Raw genomic sequence first — 19407 nt, forward strand, 5'->3', positions numbered from 1 at the left:
CAGAATCTGTCTTGTTTCAGCTGAATCATACTATAACCTACCTCCTTTCTTCTCTATCCTGTTCTAGTAGTTGCTATCTCTAAACAGTAAAACCTCAGCCTTCTAAGGTGACTCTCTTTCACCCACAGATTCACTTTCTGGGACCCTTCATTGTAATTCCCCTTTGTTGGTGTTAAGACCCATCAGGCATATCTACTCTCAGAAGTTTCTTTCCAGGTGGAGCTCTGTTTTTTGGGTAACTCACCCTTATCGGTCCTGCCTTCCACCTCTGCAAAGACTCCCTACACCCTTTTGTGCATCTCCTGCTGAACTCTCCAAACTACTCTGGTCTGGTGTCAGGGTATTATCCCCCTTTTTACATAAAAATTAAAGCTTGTTGAACTTTCCTCCTAGTGACACTGTGAGTAGTGGTTATGAATGCTATTATTTGTGAAACTATAGTGGGGGATCTATATTATGCAGAAAGTTAGAGTGAAGCTAAAACACTAGATCACCTAACTTAAAGGATGTGTACACTCACTTGTTTAGAGCGTACAAAATGACTGTTGTGGTTGCTTGAACATTTTGTGAAGTAAATAGAACCTTTGCTTTGGTTTTCTTCACTCACAGGTTTTGAATGTCATAATGGAACTTATATTATATGCACAAGATGGAGGTGTAGGTATGGATTAAAATAAGGGTTCATATTCAACAGAAGCCGAGATGCTCAATTTCTCCAACCCCCATTTTTCTTATTTATAAAGTGGTTCTAATATTAGTCACCTTGCATTATTCTTCTTAGTTCCACAATTGATAATTAATGTAAGCATAATATTTTTAGCATAGAGCATAGTATGCCATGGGCATTCAAAAATTGATAGATATTATTATTAAAAATAATATACCATTAGTATTAATATAATCAGTGAACCAATTAAATACAAGCTAATTTGGCTGTTAGTCATTTTAATATATGAAATTGATTTAAATCATAAAGCCCTTCTGAAGCTCTGGAGCACATCAACCTGTCAAAGGAAACTGAGAAGGTGATTAAAAAAGCATTGGTTAAAAAAAGATAAGTTGTAAATTCATTCTCTCACTCAGCTCAGAGTGGCACATGCTGATACATTTTATACTTGACAGGCTTGATTCTTATGAAACCTTGGAATAAAATGAAAATAAGTGAATTAGAAACTGCATCATTTACTTCGGGGAATATTACAACAGGTCCTGCTGTGGATGCAAGTGCATTTAAAGAGAATATATACTCAAGTACATTGTTCAAGTTCCACTTGGAAAATAATATTATTTCATACACATCTAGTGTCTAAGGACCTCATTTAATATGGAAATTCAATGCTCATAGATAGCACCGGTGGCGTAGAAACTGAACATTTTTCTTCTGCTGTAAACAGAGACAAGTTGAGTAGCCATACGAATTATGTGAGTATTCTGGTGTTATCATGTTTGTTTCAACTATAATTTAAGGTAGTATTTTACAAACCTGCCTGGCCATTAGAACTACCTGGTAAACTTTTCAGACAAATGTGCTTCTGAGTGTCCCCCACATCTGCCGAAACATCATCTAACTGTTATAAGTTTCCCTCAGGTGGTTGGTAGAATCATAATTAGAGATGTTTCAGCTTACTCTATATTTCCTGGGATTTGGGTTATGAGGTCAGACAAGTAGATTATGAGGTTAGGGGTGTTAGAAGAGCAACACAGATCCTTGCTATTCAAAGTGTGGGTCCATGGGTTGGCAGCATCAGCTTCACCCGGGAGCTCATGCTGAACTGATGCCTTTCCTCAGATGTGCTGTATAAAACATAAATTTTAATGTGATTCCTGTGCTTCCTATGCATATCAAGGTTTAAACTGCATCAACATAGACCTATTATCAAACACGTTTTGAGCTTGTAAAAAAACTGAACATAAAAATTTCCTGGACCAAGTAAAGAGGGAAGATGTAAAATCAAAGAGGGAAAATATTGATGGGTTCATGTAGAAATTCACTAGAGTACAGTGGTTACTTTGTATATAATACAAAATTGTTATTGTACTTATAAATATAAAAATATATTTCATTCATTAGTCTGAAACTAGAAATGGGTTCATCCACTACCATTCATTATTGCTATGTTGCTTATTAAGCTTTGTAGTCGGAAACTGGAGGTCTAAGTTTAATTTGTAATTTATCTTTCTCCGATTGACAGGTGAAATTTGTAATAGAGGCAGCCAGCAAAGAAAAAACTAAAAATGAACATCTTGTCCTGCTTTTTTTGTTTGAGAAAAAAACATTTACAAAGTGGTTCACAGAAATTTATTAATTTCTCCTAGGCTTTTCCCAATTAGCTCCGCCAGCCTACCATCACTGCAACATTTGTGCTTCTCTGTTCAACTTGAGTTATGTCGCATCTAGATCTATGTTTTAGAATCACTTACTTATTTCATTATTCAGATTGTAATTCCTGGAGGGCAATTTGTAGTTGCTGTTTCTTGTAGTTTCCAACGCCTCCATTCTCTCTGTCTCTGCCATCCAGTAATTAGGGCGATCACATATCCTAATTTAATTGGAGCAATCCAATATGTCTGTTGTCTCAGAGTAATTATAAATAGTGCTTCCTTTCACTTTAAAAAGTGTCCTGGTTAGAACTATAAGTCATATGGACTCCCTATCAGTATTGAAGATGAAATGGAACTGTGGTTAGTTTTGTTTAAGGAGACCCTTTTCTTCAGGGAGTCTTAATAGCTGTTGCCAGAGGAGACTTCCAACTATTCTGCATCCTCCTAGTATATCCCTCCTCCCTTTTCTTCTCTTTGCTATAGCTGTCTTTGATAAGTATGAAAAAGCAAATATTCAAATGATGAGAAATGACTCTTTGGCAATTTGTAGTTTACTAGGTATGATTCTAGTTTACTAGGTATGACTGTATTGCAGTCATTTTATTTTATTTTATTTTCTCATGATACTTTAACATTTTAAAAGTTGATTACATTGTATATACTATTTGTTTTTTTAGGTCAGCATTCCCCCTACCCTTTGGTGGTTTCTTTATTACCCTTTCCTTTATGCCCTGTCTGTCCACAATTCATCCCCTTCCAAAACAACTGACATTAACAATATGTATCCTTTTGTATTTTTCTCCATGATGATAAAATATATCTGTTGGCATATACATATATTGAATTTTTGTTGTTATTGTGGCTTTTTTCTCTCACCAAAACCTTAGATTGTACCATGGATACAATATTCAAAAGCTGATGGCCTCTTAGAATGCTGCCATGGCCTTCCAAAGGCAAAGCTGTAGTGCCTGCTCAGAGAACACTTTGGAAAGATGGGAAGCCATCAGAGACCTCTACATGATGCTCTGTTCACCATAGAAAGTGTGCATGTGTCCAGGAGAAAAGGGATACAAGCAGGAGTGACCCACTTACAATCACTCTCAGTGATAACTGGGGAAGGTGTGCTTCTGTCCACACGTCTTCACACTGCAGGGTTGGAAGGCCTGTTTCCCCAACGAGGCTCACTCTTGCCAGCAGACACATGAAAGACTCAGTTGAATATTAAGCTATGGCTGCTGCCAGGGGACTTTAGATACCTGATGTCCAGGAACCAGAAGACAAGAAAAAAAGTAACCATTTTGGAAGAGGTAATTGATGCTGATCAGCAGGAAGACATAGAATGCTTTTGCATAGGGAGGAATACATGTGGAAGCCAGGTGATTGACATTGATTCCTCTTGGTACATCTTCACTCCTTCATAACTGTAAACAAATACATGCAACAACCCTGGACCAAAAAGGATGTGATTACCAAGGATTCAGACTCCTTTCGGATATGGGTTTGGGTCATACCATCAAGAAAGCCACTACTACCTGCCAGGGTGGTAACTGTGAATGAAGGGACTTTAGAATGAATGTTGGAGGAGGGAAGGGGTGAATACTAGTTGTGACCCTGAGATCAGCTACAGCAATGGTGGCTGTAGTTTTTCCCACTAAATTCCCTTTCCAAATATTCCTTCCCAGAAGAGAGACTCATGGTAATCATGGAAGAAGTGCAGTTTAGGGTAGACTGTGATATTCATGAAAACATACCACAAATCTATGACTCCATCACGCATTTTTATGGAGACCACACTTCCCGCAGGACACTCTCTCCCTGTGATTGAGTTGGCAGGGATGTTAAGGCAGATCCTTCCTGTGGGACTCCTCTAATGGGTGACTTTAGCTCCAGGAGTCCTTATTGATCTGGTCAAAACTTTCTTAGATCTGTAGTTTGAGACTCTTCATACCAGCCTCCTCTTCCTCTTTCTGCATCATAAGCGTCAGAGCTGTAGCACAGCCTCATGACTTCACCCTCCTCCTCACCACCCTTTGTGTTTTCCTCTCAGGCATTTCCCTTGATAAATCCCTGGTATGTATAAACCTGTCTTGGGTGTCTGCTTCTCAGAGGAAGAAGAAGGAACTAATCCAAATATTAATTTAATATACTAGATTGAGATTCCTTCAGCCCTCAGAGGGGAAGTTTTTATTTGGAAATTGGTGCAAGAAAAAAGGTGTTTTTTGGGGGGTGGGGTGGGGGTCACTTTGCCATAGCAAATTTCTTCACTGAAGAATTAGAATTCAAGTACTGCAGTGTAACATTTCCCAAACTGTTTCCTATAGATCAGTGAATGCCATAAGGAAGTAAATAGTTCCTAAGATTAAATACATTTGAGAAATACTATTTTTTCTTATTGTGGATATTTATGATGCACATTAATATGTTAATGACTCTGTGAAGTTCTTTAGTAAAGGATCTAAGGATCTTTAGCCAGCATTTCCCAAAAACATTTGGCCATGAGCCCTTCTACCTTTTTAGTGGAATGTCTCTAACCCACTTAGAGAAGAATACAATTTGGAGTTATAGCTCTAGTGACTTCCCTTGAAGCTAAGGATCATAGGAAGATACAATTTCAAAGCTCATCTTTGACCTTGTGTCCTAAACCCCAATTCATCCCATCTCCTTAAAGACCATACTTACTTATCTTTATTCTGCAACTGTAACTTCTTTCTTTCTATTGGTTCTTTCTCATCAATATGATCACGTTCCTCGTGTTTTGGAAAAATAAAGTCCCTTAGCTCTAGGATCTTCTTTCACTAAAACCCATTAACCAAGCTTTTTGAAGATGAAGTCAGTGTTCACCAAACCTACTTTCTCACTTCCACTATTATCTGGTCACTCTACTGATGATACCCTAATTATCACATACAGTGTGCTTCTGCCTCTCTTTCCTTTTATGATATCATTGATAGCATTCATGTGTCCTGGAGACAGGTGAACCTTAGTCCAAACCTGATTCCACAAATTGTTAACTGCCGATCTTGAGCAAGTTGTCCTACTTTATCCACCTGTTGCATGGGAAATGCTTACTTTACAGACTTGTTTTGAAAATTAGATAAAATATCATAGAAGAAAATAGATAACATATTGCTTAGTAATTTTTACTTTTCCCTGCCACTTCTTTTTCTTGAAGTTTTTCCCCTTGACTTTTAAGACTCAATGCTGCTGAATCTCCTCCTATCCCCGACTTCTTTGTCTGCTTTGCAATACTATCCTTCTCTTCCAATCCCTTCTTGGCTTTTCCTTCTTATCTTTATATGTGTTCTGGGTGAATTTGTCTATTTCATGGTTTCCTTTACCACCCATATTCTCATTATTCGTATGTTTATATAACTAGGCTTTATAAGTCTCTTGCAATCAGATTCAGTTGAAAAATTTCACACGCATGTAGAGCTGAACATCATCAAATCTGTGTACTCTTTCCCCACATATGACCGATTTCTATATTCCTTTATCTAGCTAATAGCATCACTATCCATCCAATCACACAAGCCAGAAACTCAAGTCATCTTACACCCCTCCAACTTGGTAGGAATCTTTATGTGTCATGTCACCAACTCTTACTAATTCTATCTTCTAAATAATTATTAAATCAATCCTTGCTTTGACTGTAATAATTCAGCTCTCACTTGTCTCTGAACTGGTCTTTTCTCCAGCCTCAGACTTCTGTAATCTGTCCTCCATATTATAACCAGAATAATTGTTTTAAATGAAAATCCCATTGTGCCACTCTTTTATGTGTTCTTTGCATTACATACGATGACTCCAGTGAGTTTGCCTTTGCTTACCTATTGGATTCAGAGTCCAGAATGCTAACCATTACACCATGGAACCCCCGCTCTTTTTTTACTTACCTATTGAACCCTATCTCTTTTATCTACTTCAGCTTTTCACCCTTCTTCTCACAGTCACACTAAACCACTGATAATTATCTTAGCTGGCTCCTTCTTCTTTGCATAATTCTTTTTTGCATGGGCCTCAGGGAAAAACATCTATTTATCTTTTAAGGCCATACATGAATGCCAGTCTTTCTCTGCAATTTTTCTCAAAAATCTAAATAAAATTAATGACTTCTTTCTTTTTTATCACCCTAACTTAAACTTATCTCTATTATTTCCATAATAAGTATTTGCAGGAAAATAAACATTCTTGAAATAATTACAAATATCTCAAGATGACTTATTTTCAGTGGTGACACATATTTGAATGCATATATTCTGATATGCTTGCTAGAACATCCGTTTCATTACTTTGTAGTGTAAACACAACTAATCTGTTGTGAGATCTGAATATGGAAAATTAAATATTGCAGCTTAGAGAGTAATGCTGTTTGTGGGATGATATTTTCTACCATTAAATCAAGGATCTGAATGTAGCAGATAATTGTGTTTAGATTTTAGCCCTAATAATGTAGTGGGTGTTCACCTGTTATCAAAAAATAGTATTCTCAGCAGAATATAACATCCTGCTTATTCTAGTTTATGACTGTTTATAACATGTTATTTGATAAAATGATTAATAATATGTTAAATGTCTTCTACAATTGTGAAATCAAAAGATCTAGGAGTTTTTAAGTCTTCCTTTTAAATTATTTGACAGATTCCAATGAAGCTAATACAAAAAAGAAAAAGGCAATATGTATTTTACCTGTAAGATCTGTAAATCTCTCCTGAGTCTAGAATGAAGTAGGAGAGGGGAGAGAAATGAAAATCTTACCAGCTCAATTAGAACTACAAAATGCATGTTATCTCTATCAGGGAGAAACTCACACTTGTGGAATGGAAAAATGATGGGTATCTGGCCTGTAATCTGGGAATTTTTGATACTAATGATATCTGACAAATTAGGTAAATGAATCAATGAAATATACATAAATGAGAGAACAAATAGCCTTGTATGTCTTCTACGTGTTAAATCAGATTTATTCTGAAGTTTTGAACATTTTATTAATTTTTTTCATAAGGCAGTATAGAAAACACAAGTATGTACAAATAATTAAAACAAATTGTAATATTAGCTATGAAAGAAATATATATAAAAGTAGTGGTGAGAGCCCAGTGGGCTAATGTTCAGGGTTAAGTAAGTGGAGGAAGGGGATAGGATAGAAAGGAATAGTCTCAGATGACCATCAATAAAGGTTTGTTGTATTTAAGATGGGATACCATATATGTTTGAGTTCATGTAAAGTTAATTTTTAAATTTAATTCCTAATGCTAAGAAAGATTGCCTAAAGTGTTGTTTTTCTCAATTTTCAGAAAAAATAAAACAGAGAAAATAAACCTTCACGTAATTTCATGTGAATAAATGACCTTGGGTAGTTCTCTGGCCTCAGGAGCCTCTATGCAGTAGTGTCAGGTCTATCTCTCTGCCCTACTTTTCAGCTCCTCTGTAATATTGTCTGGGAGAAAGGGAGCCTCAAATGTCTGCTACAGAAGTCAGAGGAACTTTTACACATACTTTGGTAGAATGCCTCCCTTCCTAAACCTTTTTGTTAATAATGGATTGTGTTTCATCAGTAGTTTCTCCTTTCATTTAAAATACATTCACATCTTTTACTTTGAAACTAGGCATATTATACCTATGAATTCCTTCATTTCCTTTCTATGTGCCACACATTATTATAGCCATATAATATAAGCAACATATGGCAGAGCCAGATTCTCTTCCTTTATTGGAGGTTGGAGAGAACTGGAAGAAGTGATAATTTTTTCTAAGATAATCACCTTTCCAAAGAACAAAAAAGAGGCTAAAAAATGGACGTTACTGTCATGAGGAATACACAGATTATTATGAACACATGGAAAGCAGACTAGGGGATGTAAACTTAAATAGGAGTTTACATAGGACTAGGGGATGTAAACTTAATAGAAGGTTCTCTGGGAGGAATGGATGAGAGAGCCCATGATTTTTGCTGACGGGAAAATATCAAGGAAAGGCACAGAGATTTAGTGATATTTGGTCTAAGCTTTATAATAGTGTTTATATATAAAAACCCTAAAATATGATTTGGAGTCTTTCCACTCATCATTGCTCAGAAAAAGTTTACTAATATAAGGCAATGTACTAAAAAATTGACAAGAAATTGGGATTTTCAAAAAGTCATTCTGAGTCCTAACCTTTCTTTACAGTCCATTTCTTCTTGGAGATGGTGTATGCAGATTCTACTGCTGCTTGAGGTCTTGCCTCTATTTATTTTCAAATTAAATACATCGCAAGGCTCATATGTTTCTCAGCTTTGTGATTTATGTAGATAATAATTCAATGATAGTAGTTGGGTAGAGAGCCCAACTTGGGACTTGTGAGCTCAAGGAAGGCTGGGTGATTTCTGAAGTCCATGATGCTTTTGATGATTGATATTTGTCCAGATTAGAGAATTCATATAAAGGTCTGTAGGCAATAAGCTAATAAAGTTACAGCAGTAAACCATGAATACAAGGTTAAACAGTCTGAACACTGATTCTAGCCCTCTAGAGTCAATGAAAATATTTGCATGGGGTAGAAAATGTGCAGAGTAGAAAATGATAAAAATGATATTTTAAGAGATTCTTCTTACAGAGGTATAACTGTCTGACTTATAAAGAGAATTTATGAAGAAATTAACTACTGGATTTGAAAAACCTTTGTTCAGAAGGCAGTAATAGGATTTAGATACTCATTAGATTTAAAGGGCAAAGAACAGAAGAGGCTGAGTGGGAGACTGGATTATTCATATCCCTACCTGAGAACAGACCTTGATTTCCCTGTTCCCCAGAGGTTGCAGTGACCCTATTTTGCGGGACTGGTACCTATAGGAGCAAGATAAAAATGAGCTTTTTATTGTGACGAATCCAAAAGGGCAATACAGAGTAAGTCCCAGAGCAGCATTAGTGGTACTGAGTGAGATATGCAGTTGCATTTTTCTCCTTCTTGCCTTGAATGCCATTGGTGTCCCCTTCTCTAATAAGATAAGAGGAATATCAAACAAGAAACTAATTTCTATCGATAAAAGAGTTATGAGCAGTGAGGTTACATTGCTGAATTGTATGTCCTAGTGAGGGCATGCAGTGACCGTATTCCTCCATGGGACAATGCAATGATGTTTGTACCATAGAGAATATGCATCAAATACACGTACACCACAGTTTGAGAGAAACTTTATCTAGGTCAGCGAAAGAGGAGAAATGATGGGAAGTGCTCACCTGTCATTGAATAATGACCATGGCCTGCCCAATCCTACCTCTGCCTAGAATCATTCTGCTCTTCTACTTAGCCACAGACTATAAAAAGCATCTGGGGTATGACTGGCCCACCATTGGATATGGAAGGGCTCAGGGCCAATTGAGTTGCCAGTGGGGGATTTCCCACATTGAAGTACCTAAGGTTCCTCCAGCATGTACCATGGGATTGATTTCTAGAGAGATCTTAGATGTCAGCTGCTCTAATCTAACACTTAATTACATTTTACTTTTAGGTCTATCATGCATTTTGAGTTCATTTTAACGAAAGTTGTAGGGTACATGTCTAGATTCTTTTTTTTTCATATGAATGTACAAGTTTTCCAGCACTATTGAAAAGACTATTGTTGATCCATTAAATTACCTTTGCACCATTGCAATGTATGTGTGGTTCTGTTTCTGGGATACCATTCTATTCCATTCACCATTCACCTGTTCCATAAAATCTTGATCAGTGTAGTTTTATAGTAAGTTTTGAAGCTGGATAATGTTAGACTTACAACTTTGTACTTCTTCCTTAGTATTATGTTGGCTATTCTGCTTTTTGTTTGTTTTTCCATCTACATTTTAGAATCAGCTTGCCAATCTTTACTAACTACTTTCCTGGGATGTTGATTGGAATTGTGTTGAATTTACAGATCAGACTAGGAAAAATTAACATCCTAAAGTGGAGTCTTTCAATTCATGAACATAGAATATTGCTCAATTTATTTAAATCTTATTTGATTTCTTTCATCAAAGTTTTGTAATTTTTCACATATAGAATTTACATACATTTTGTTAGATTCCACTGATTTTATTTTTTGATGTTACTGTAAATGAGATTTTGCTGTTAATTTCAAATTACAGTTGTACCTTGTTGGCATAAGCAAGAATAATTGATTTTTATAAGACGTTTTAAAAGCAGTTTTAGGTACACAGAAAAATTGAGAGGTAGGAATACGAATTTCTCCCCTTACTCCTACACATATGTAGCCTGTCCCATTATCAACATACTTCACCAGAATGGTACATTTGTTGTCATTGATAAACCTATATTGACACATAATAATCACGCAAGGTGTATAGTTTAGTTTGAGGTCCTCTCTAGCAGTTGTACATTCTACGGGTTTGGACAAATGTAAAATAACCTGTATTCATTATTACAGTATCATAGAGAATATTTTCACTGCCCTAAAAATCCTCTGCTCAACCTATTCATCCTTTTCCTCCTTCCACTACTTCTCACCAACACCTGACAACCACTGATCTTTTTACTTCATAGTTTTTCCTTTTTTGGAATGTTGTATAGTTGGAATCATACAGTGTGTTGCCTTTTCAGATAGCTTCGTTCTTTTTTATTATTATTATACTTTAAGTTCTAGGGTACATGTGCACAACGTGCAGGTTTGTTACATATGTATACATGTGCCATGCTGGTTTGCTGCACCCATCAACTTGTCATTTATATTACATATTTCTCCCAATGGTATCCCTGCCCCAGACCCTCACCCCCAACAGGCCCCAGTGTGTGATGTTCCCTGCCCTGTGTCCAAATGTGCTCATTGTTCAATTCCCACCTATGAGTGAGAACATGCAGTGTTTGGTTTTCAGTCCTTGTGATAGTTTGCTTAGAATGATGGTTTCCAGCTTCATCCACATCCCTGAAAAGGACATGAACTCATCATTTTTTATGGCTGCATAGTATTCCATGGTGTATATGTGCCACATTTTCTTAATCCAGTCTGTCATTGATGCACATTTGGGTTGGTTCCAAGTCTTTGCTATTGTGAATGGTGCTGCAATAAACATACATGTGCATGTGTCTTTATAGCAACATGATTTATAAACCTTTGGGTGTATACCCAGTAATGGGATTGGTGGGTCAAATGGTATTTCTAGTTCTAGATCCTTGAGGAATCGCCACACTGACTTCCACAATGATTGAACTAATTTGCACCCCCACCAACAGTGTAAAAGCATTCCTATTTCTCCACATCCTCTCCAGCATCTGTGGCCTCCTCACTTTTTAATGATCACCATTCTAACTGGTGTGAGATGGTATCTCGTTGTGGTTTTGATTTGCATTTCTCTGATGACCAGTGATGATGGGCATTTTTTCATATATCTGTTGGCTGCATTCTTTTGAGAAGTGCCTCTTCATATCCTTTGTCCACTTTATGATGGAGTTGTTTTTTTCTTGTAAATTTGTTTGAGTTCTTTGTAGATTCTGTATATTAGCCCTTTGTCAGATGGGCAGATTGCAAAAATTTTCTCCTACTCTGTAGGTTGCCTGTTCACTCTGATGGTAGTTTCTTTTGCTGTGCAGAAGCTCTTTAGTTTAATTAGATCCCATTGGTCTATTTTGGCTTTTGTTGACATTGCTTTTGGCGTTTTAGTCATGAAGTCCTTGCCCATGCCTGTGTACTGAATGGTATTGCCTGCGTTTTCTTCAAGGGTTTTTATGCTTTTACATCTAACATTTAAATCTTTAATCCATCTTGAGTTAATTTTTGTATAAGGTGCAAGGAAGGGATCCAGTTTCAGCTTTCTGCATATGGCTAGCCAGTTTTCCCAGCACTGTTGATTAAATAGGGAATCCTTTCCCCATTTGTGGTTTTTGTCAAGTTTGTCAAAGATCAGATGGTTGTAGATGTGTGGTGTTATTTCTGAAGTCTCTGTTCTGTTCCATTGGTCTATATATCTGTTTTGGTACCAGTACCATGCTGTTTTAGTTCCTGTAGTTTTACTATAGTTTGAAGTCAGGTAGCATGATGCCTCCAGCTTTGTTCTCTTTGCTTAGGATTCTCTTGGCAATGCGGGCTCTTGTTTGGTTCCATATGAACTTTAAAGTAGTTTTTTCCAATTCTGTGAAGAAAGTCATTGGTAGCTTGATGGGGATGGCATTGAGTCTATAAATTACCTTTGGCAGTATGGCCATTTTCATGATATTGATTCTTCCTATCCATGAGCATGGAATGTTCTTCCATTTGTTTGTGTTCTCTTTTATTTCATTGGGCTGTGGTTTGTAGTTCTTCTTGAAGAGGTCCTTTACATCCCTTGTACGTTGGATTCCTAGGTATTTTATTCTCTTTGTAGCAATTGTGAATGGAAGTTCACTCATGATTTGACTCTCTGTTTGTCTGTTATTGGAGTATAGGAATGCTTGTGATTTTTGCACATTGATTTTGTCCTGAGACTTTGCTGAAGTTGCTTATCAGCGAAAGGACATTTTGGGCTGAGATGATGGGTTTTCTAAATATAAAATCACATCATCTGCAAACAGGGACAATTTGACTTTCTCTTTTCCTAATTGAATACCCTTTATTTCTTTCTCTTGCCTGATTGCCCTGGCCTGAACTTCCAACATTATGTTGAATAAGAGTGGTGTGAGAGAGAGCGTCTCTGTCTTTTGCCACTTTTCAAAGAGAATGCTTCCAGTTTTTACCCATTCAGTATGAGATTGGCTGTGGGTTTGTCATCAATAGCTCTTATTATTTTGAGATACATTCCATTAATACCTAGTTTATTGAGAGTTTTTAGCAAGAAGGGCTGTTGAATTTTTTCAAAGGCCTTTTCTGCATCTATTGAGATATCACATGGTTTTTGTCATTGGTTTTGTTTATGTGATGGATTACATTTATTGATTTGCACATGTTGAACCAGCCTTGCATCCTAGGGATGAAGCCGACTTGATCATGGTGGATAAGATTTTTGATGTGTTGCTGGATTCAATTTGCCAGTAATTTATTGAGGATTTTCGCATTGATGTTCATCAGGGATACTGGTCTAAAATTCTCCTTTTTTGTTGTGTCTCTGCCAGGCTTTGGTATCAGGATGATGCTGGCTTCATAAAATGAGTTAGGGAGGATTCCCTCTTTTTCTATTGATTGGAATAGTTTCAGAACGAATGGTACCAGCTCCTCTTTGTACCTTGGGTAGAATTTGGCTGTGAATCTGTCTGGTCTTGGCCTTTTTTTGGTTGGTAGGCTACTAATTATTGTCTCAATTTTAGAGCCTGTTATTGGTCTATTCGGAGATTCAACTTCTTCCTGGTTTAGTCTTGGGACAGTGTATTTGTCCAGAAATTTATTAATTTCTTATAGATATTCTAGTTTATTTGCATAGAGGTGTTTATAATATTCTCTGATGGTAGTTTGTATTTCTGTGGGATCGGTGGTGCTATCCCCTTTATCTTTTTTTATTGCATCTATTTGATTCTTCTCTCTTTTCTTCTTTCTTAGTCTTGCTAATGGGCTATCAATTTTGTTGTGAAGATATCTTCTTTCATGAGTAATATGTTTTTAATATTCCTCCATGTCTTTTCAGGGCTCGATAGGTCATTTCTCTTTAGTGCTGACAGCCCATTGTCTGGATGTTACACACTTTATCCATTCACCTACTGAAGAACAATGTGGTTGCTTCCAAATTTTGGCAATTTTGAATAAAGCTGCTATAAACATCAATTTTCAGGTTTTTGTGTTGATATATTTTCAACTTCCTTTGGTAAATACCAAGGAGTATGACTGATGGATCACCTGGTAGGAGTATGTTTAGTTTTATGAAAAATTGCCACACAGTTTTTCCAAGTGGCTATACCATTTTGCATCCCCACCAGCAGTGAAAAAGAGTTCCTTCTGCTTCACAACTTTACCAGCATTTTGTGTTCTCAGTGTTCTGGATTTTGGCCATTCTAATAGGTGTGTAGTGGTATCTTATTGTTGTTTTAATTTAAATTTCCCTGATGACATATGATGTGGAGTATCTTTTCATATACTTACTTGCAATCTATATATCTTCTTTGATGAGGTACCTGTTAAGGTCTTTGCCCTTTTTTTTTTTTTTTTTTTTTTTTTTTTTTTTTTTTGAGATGAAGTCTTGCTCTGTTGCCCGGTCTGGAGTGCAATGGTACGATCTCGGCTCACTACAACCTCTGCCTCCCGAGTTCAAGAGAGTCTTCTGCCTCAGCCTCCCGAATAGCTGGTACTACAGGCACGTGCCACCACATGTGGCTAATTTTTGTATTTTTAGTAGAGATGGGGTTTCACCATATTGGCCAGGCTGGTCTCGAACCCTGACCTCAGGTAATCTGCCTGTGTTGGCCTCCTAAAGTGCTGGGATTACAGGCATGAGTCACCATGCCTGGTCTGGCTCACTTTTTAATTGGCTTGTTTTCTTATTGGTGAGTTTTTAAAGCTCTTTGTATGTTTTGGATAATAGTTCTTTAACAGAGGTTTCTTTTGCAAATATTTCCTCCTAGTCTATGGCTGGTTTTCTCATTCTCTTGACATTGTATATCTTTCTTTTTTTCTTTCTAATTTTTATGTTTTTAATTGACCAAAAACTGTACACATTTATGATGTACAACGTAACATTTTTACATATGTATACGTTGTTGAATGACTAAATCAACTAACATATGAATTACCTCACATACTTATTTTTTGGTGAGAAAATTTTAAATTTATTCTCTTAGCAATTTTCAGTTATACAATACATTGTTATTAACTATTACTGTAGACACGTTGTATAATAATTCTCCTGAACTTATTCTTTCTAACAAAAATTTTGCATCCTTTGACCAATATATTTTTAATTTCCCTTCTAACTCTCAACCCCAGCTCCTGGGAACCACCATTCTACTCTCTACTTCTCTAATTCTATGAGTTTCAGTGTTTTAGATTTCAAATATAAAGGAAGGTCATTCAGCATTTGCCTTTCTTTCCCTGACTTATTTCACTCAGCACACTGTCCTCCAGGTTCATTCACATTGTTAGAAATGATAGCATTTCCTTCTTTTATAAGATTGAATACAGGGTTCCATGTGTATATATAACACATTTTCTTTATTCATTCATCCATTGATGAACACAGGTTAATCCTGTGAACACATGATAATCCTGTATCATGGCTATTGTAAATAATGCTGCAATGAACATGAGAGTGCAGATATCTCTTTGACATATTGATTTCATTTTTTGAATATATATCCAAAAGCAGAATTGCTAGATCATATGGTAGTTCTATTTTTAAGTTTTTGAGGAACATTCATACATTTTTGCATAATGGCTGTATTAATTTACAGTGGACTTTATTTCTACAGGTTTATTTTTGGGCTCTATTCTGTTTCATTGATCTATTTGCCTATTATTTCAACAATATCACACTGTGTTGATTACTGTAGCTTTAAAGTAAATCTTGAAATAGAATACTGTGAGTCCTCCGATTTTATTATTCTCCCTCAATACTATATTAGTTATATTGGATCTTTTGCTTTTTCATATAAACTCTCAAATCAGTTTGTTGATATCCGCAAAATAATCTGCAAAGGTTTTGGTTGAGATTGCATCAAATCCATATCCCATCAAGTTGGGAAGAACTGACATCTTGACAATATTGAGTCCTCCTATCCATGGACATGGAATATCTCTCAATTTATTTCATCCTTCTTTGACTTCTTTTATCAGAGTTTTATTCATATAGATCTTGGACACATTTTATTAGATTTATATCAAAGTATTTCCTATTCTTGGGTGATAACAGTGGTATTGTGTTTTAAATTTCAAATTCCATTGGTTAATTGCTGGTATATAGAAAAGGGATTGATTTTTTATTTCAACCTTGTATCCTGTGAATTTGCTATAATAACTTATTAGTTTCAATAGGGTTTTTGCTGTTGTTTATTCATTTGAATTTTCCATATAGATCATTCTGTTATCTGCAAATAATGATGGTTTTATTTATTTTTCCCCAATCTATATACTTTATCCTCCTTTTAGTATTTTATTGTATTAGCTAGGACTTCCAGCATAATGTTGAAAAGGCACGATGAGAGGAAATATCCTTGACTTGTTCCTGATATTAGTGGGAAAGCTTTTACTTTTTCATCATTAAGTTTAATAGTAGCTGTAGGTTTTCTTGTATGCTTTATCAAGTTGAGGAAATTCCCCTTTATTCTTGATTTACTGAGAGTTTTTATTGTGGATGGGTGTTAGATTTTTGTCAAATGCTTTTTCTGGATTTATTGATATGACCATATACTTTAAAAAAAAATATTGGATCTTACTCTGTTGCCCAGACTAGAGTGCAGTGGTGTGATCATAGCTCACTACAGCCTCCAATTCTTGGGCTCAAGAGATCCTCCCACTTCACCCACTCAAGTGGCTGGAACTACAGGTGTGATCAACTATACTTGATTTTTTTTAACCCATTGATATGCTGGATTACATTAGTTGATTTTTAAACACTGAACCAGCCTTGCACATGTTGTCTGTCTTTCTATGCCTGGGTTTTTTGTTTTTTTGTTTGTCCTTTAACATCCTCTGGCTTCATTCCTGTTGCCACAGATGTCAAGATTTCTTTCTTTTTTATGGCCGAATAGTATTCCATTGTGTGTATATACACACATTTTCTTTATACATTCATTTGTTGATGGACGCTTAGGTTGATTCTATATTTGGCTATTGTGAATATTGCTACAATAAACATGAGACTGTGCATATTTCTTTGACATACTGATTTCATTTCATGTGGATGTATATCCAGTAGTGGAATTGCTGGATCATATGGTAGTTCTAATTTTAATGTTTTGAAGAAACTCCATACATTTTTGCACAATAGCTGTACTAATTTAAATCCCCACCAACAGTGTGCAAGTGTTACTTTTTCTCCACAGCTGGCCAACACTTTTTCTTTTGTCTTTTCTGAAAAAAATTAATTATACTTTAACTTCTGGGATACATGCACGGAATGTGCAGGTTTGTTACATAGGTATACAAGAGCCCTGGTGGTTTGTTTCACCCATCAACCTGTCATTTAGGTATTTCTCCTAAAACTATCCCTCCCTTAACCCCCTACCCCCGACAGGCTCACATGTGTGATGTTTCTCTCCCTGTGTCCATGTTCAACTCCCACTTATGAGTGAGAACATGTGGTGCTTGGTTTTCTGTTCCTGTGTAAGGGAATTATAATAATGCTTTCTCTGGCATTAGAACTGTTAAAAAGAAAAAAACCACAACCTATTGACTATTTGACATGTGGGGATTCACATTGATTGCTCTAACATAAGTAATAAAGTTTCTTGTCTCTGACCCAGGAGTTTTATGTTTTCTGTCAATATCGATAAAATAGTAACAGACTAACTTATTAAAGTAAAATTTCAAACCCTTCACAGTTCTTGACAAAAATAACTCATTCTACCATTAATTCCAAATAAGTTCTGTAATAAATTGTTTTTATTAGACATAATTAGCATTTTTCACTTTCAAAGTACAATTTGAAGTAGAATATTTTGAAATGCAAAATCTGTTGGCCTCTTTACAGTTGAAATTAAAAGGTGGTATTATATTTACTGCAAATTTATTAACAACTTGATGTGCGTAGATACACACTTGATGTGCATAGATACACACTTGCAAGTTTATTAACAACTTGATGTGCATAGATACAACTTGATGTGCATAGATACACATGTGCATAGATACATGCTAGTGAAACATGTAAAAATAACATATTAATATTTAAAAACCCCAGGCTAATATAGTGATATAAATTAAAGTCTCTTCTCTCCTTCTGCAGTCATCTAAGATATAATAGATAATAAGTCTATTCAGTGATTCAAAAGGAGAGATTTTTTTTCACCTGTATAGCATTGTTCTTCCCAGTGAATTGTTCAATTTTCTTTCTTTCTTTGTTCCAGACTATCTTTTATAACTCTATTCTAAATACATTTTTTTATATTATGTAAGATAAAAAATATGTATTCAATTTATTGAGGCATTTAATGTAGGCTCTGTTGACAAAATTACTTTTTAGAAATTGACATTTATTTGTAAAAAATAACTACATGGGGGTCAAGAAATTGTAGATAAAAGCATACTTTTTTCACTGTAACATATAGTTTTTCTTGTTATGGGGTTCTTGTTTTCATTTTCTTTTTTGTTTTTGAAGTAAGTATCTTATCCAAAACTTAGGAATAGCATTATAAATGCAATAAATTGATAAAATAGGGATTTTCCTCAGACTTCAATGAAGCTATGAATAAAAATAAAATCAAATTACACATTACACATTCAAATGGTATTTGCTATTTGTTAGGTTTCCAAGACACTGATAAAGAAATTATGATACACAAGGGCCAATCAACTTGCTCAAGGTCACACAGCTAGAAAATGATCAGAGGAAGTATGACCTTAGGCTCCATATTCCTATCCACCTCACTATATTGCCTCTTAAATTTCATTGTACGCCCACATCAAACAACAACAACAACAACAACAACAACTAAAAAAAAAAAAAAAAAAAAAAAAAACAAACCCCACAGAAATCCAGTTCCTTCTACTGTTCCTTCACCTCACTTATGGACCACACTCTGTGTCTTCCTAGAATAGCAGTGTATTTTTCTGCAATTACATTGTCATATAATTGAGGAACTAAACTATACAGAGTATATTTATGTAAGGTTTTAATAAAGATTAAAAATATGGCATAGCAGCAAAAAGATAGTACAGACAAATATCAGAGAGGTCTAAAACTTTCTCCTTTTTTTCCAGAGTCTGCTTACTAGTGAAGCAATTTTCCTATCACTTATTTGTACCACAACTAAACTATAAGATGTGCAAGAGGTGTTAAAGTGTCCCATTATTATCGTGTGGGAGTCTAAGTCTCTTTGTAGGTCTCTAAAGACTTGCTTTATGAATCTGAGTGCTCCTGTATTGGGTGCATATATATTTAGGACAGTTAGCTCTTCTTGTTAAATTGATCCCTTTACCATTAAGGAATGGCGTTCTTTGTGTCTTTTGATCTTTGTTGGTTTAAAATCTGTTTTATCAGAGACTAGGACTGCAACCCCTGC

The sequence above is a fragment of the Mandrillus leucophaeus genome, unplaced genomic scaffold, assembly GCF_000951045.1.
Source record: "Mandrillus leucophaeus isolate KB7577 unplaced genomic scaffold, Mleu.le_1.0 Scaffold494, whole genome shotgun sequence".
Taxonomy (NCBI): Eukaryota; Metazoa; Chordata; class Mammalia; order Primates; family Cercopithecidae; genus Mandrillus; species Mandrillus leucophaeus.